This window comes from Pinus tabuliformis, chromosome 8 (genome assembly GCF_031772625.1).
Source record: "Pinus tabuliformis cultivar Carrire ecotype Pingquan chromosome 8, CPIR1, whole genome shotgun sequence".
NCBI lineage: Eukaryota > Viridiplantae > Streptophyta > Pinopsida > Pinales > Pinaceae > Pinus > Pinus tabuliformis.
The window spans coordinates 383,330,312-383,332,935 of record NC_142294.1 but is presented as its reverse complement, the minus strand read 5'-3'; positions in this window follow the sequence as shown (position 1 = coordinate 383,332,935).

Genomic DNA, 2,624 nt, shown 5'->3' with positions numbered 1-2,624 from the left:
CTTGAGCAGATCGAAAAGAACAACACTTGGGAGTTGGTCCCTAGACCAAAAGATAAGAATGTCATAGGAACAAAATGGATCTTCAAGAACAAGTTGAATGAAAATGGGGAAGTTATTAGAAACAAGGCCAGGCTTGTTTGCAAAGGGTATGCTCAACAGGAAGGAATAGACTTTGAAGAAAATTTTTCTCCCGTAGCTAGACTTGAGGCCATCAGAATGTTCCTTGCCCTCTCTAGCTCTCAAAATTCAAAGTATTTCAAATGGACGTAAAATCAGCCTTTTTGAATGGAGACTTAAAAGAAGAAGTGTACATTGAGCAACCAGATGGCTTTATCCTTGGAAATGATCCAAATCTTGTATGCAGACTTAAAAAGGCTCTCTATGGGCTTAAACAAGCTCCAAGGGCTTGGTACTATCGGTTGGACAAATACCTTCATCAACAAGGTTTTTCAAAAGGATCAGCAGATAGCAATCTCTATATAAAAATTGAAAATAACAAATTGCTAATACTTGTTGTGTATGTATATGATATTATCTTTGGAAGCAATGAAGAAGCTATGAGTCAAAGCTTTGCCTTGGTAATGTAGAAATAATTTGAAATGTCCTTGCTTGGAGAACTGACATACTTTCTTGGATTGCAAATCCAACAAAATGAAGGCGGTATCTTCTTGTCTCAAACCAAGTACCTCAAGAATATTCTGAAGAAGTATGGCATGGAAGATTCAAAACTTGTATGTACCCCCAAGATTACAGGATGCAGCCTCAGTACAAATAATGAATCAGCAGCAGTGATCAACCAACCTACAGATCCATGATTGGGAGTTTGCTTTATTTGACAGGTACCCGACCAGATATTATGCATGCAGTGGGAATAGTTGGAAGGTTTCAAGCCAACCCAAAGGAAACTCATCTTCAGGCAGTCAAAAGAATCTTCAAGTACCTTCAAGGAACTCAAAACTATGGCTTATGGTATCCTAGAGATACAAATCTCACTCTTCATGCTTACACAAATGCAGATTTGGCCGGAAGCGTGGATGACAGGAAGAGCACAAGTGGCGATGCATTCTTTATGGGTTCCATATTAGTATCTTGGTTCAGCAAGAAACAGAGTTCGATTGCTTTATCTACAGCTGAAGCAGAATATGTGGCTTCTGCATCTTGTTGCACTCAACTCCTTTGGATGATGCAAACCTTGCAGGATTTTCAAATCACTTGTACTCCACCTGTCTCTATCTTATGTGATAATACAAGTGCTATAAGCATTTCAAAGAACCCAGTCATAAATTAAAAAACCAAGCACATACCGATAAAGTATCACTTTCTTCGGGAACAAGTGTTGGAACAAAAGGTCAAATTGGAGTATGTTCCTTCTAAGGAACAAGTTGCTGATATTCTCACCAAACCACTACCTAGGGAAACTTTTGAATATCTCAGACAGAAGCTGGGAGTCGTTGATGCTTCATCCTGCTGTTGAAGCTTGTCTGTTCCAAAGAAAAGTTGGTATACACGAGTTGGATGAGGGGTATCCACGTACATACGCCGATTTATGCAGGTTCAGTCGCGTATATGGAGTTCTGAAGAAAATCAGCAAGGGCAGACTCTGGTTGGAGAGAGTCTGAGATGGGTCTGTCAAAGACCATCAGGCACAGGTTCAGGGGGAGCAATTAATCTTCTAATAATGCATTGTTGGCATTTCCTTAGAAGTTCTTGGTTCTCGTACTCAAGCTGTTTTGGTTCAGGTGGATCAGCTGCAGAAAGGAGATCAGAAGGAGAACATGATTGCTGATATCTACAGTGATTGTCAGATGCTGCCGATAATTGTTTTTGGTGATCTGCATAGTCTTGATATTTCGTCTCTATGTCATGAATTTTTTTTATCAAGGTCATGTAACGACCTATTTTGGTTTCCCCACTATGCCTGGGATGATTGATGCAATTGGTTGTCATATGTGAATTTCTGATGTATCCCCACTTGGTTGGGTGATGGTTGTATGTATTGAGTCTTTTGGTGATAGGAAGGTCTTTTATGATGTTTAAGTCATGGTTCCTCTTGAAGAACATCTTTTTGCAGATCTTGCCTACAGTTAGGGGGAGCATGTTCAGCACAGCAGAGCAGAGATATCATCATGTACTCAGGGGGAGCACAGCCCTTTGCCCTTGATGACAAAGGGGGAGAATGACTTTGAGGATCTTGGGGTTGCCATCAAGTCCAAAGGGGGAGATTGTTGGCATTTTGACACAGGTGTGGCGCTATGGTACAGGTGTTGTCCTTGATGGCAACTCTCTTTGGTGACAGATCTCAGTTCAGGTGCTCAGAATGAAGGAAATCTTTTATACGCAGGTACACCTTGAAGAAGTCACGTATACACGCAGGTTATATGTTCCGAAGTTGCGTATGCGTATACACAAACTTTTATGCACATAAAAGCGCGTACATGGTGGGAAACTTATTTTTGGTCCGTGGTTGTTAGTCCTTGGAATTTGAACCCATGGTTGTGGACCATTGTATCTCGTCAGAAGAGTTGACCCCAGGTTTTGGGCCCTTGGTATTGTTTATTATGGTTTTGGACCGTGGTATTGTGCAAGGCCTATAACTATAAAAGAGGAAGGAGATCATGTGGCAA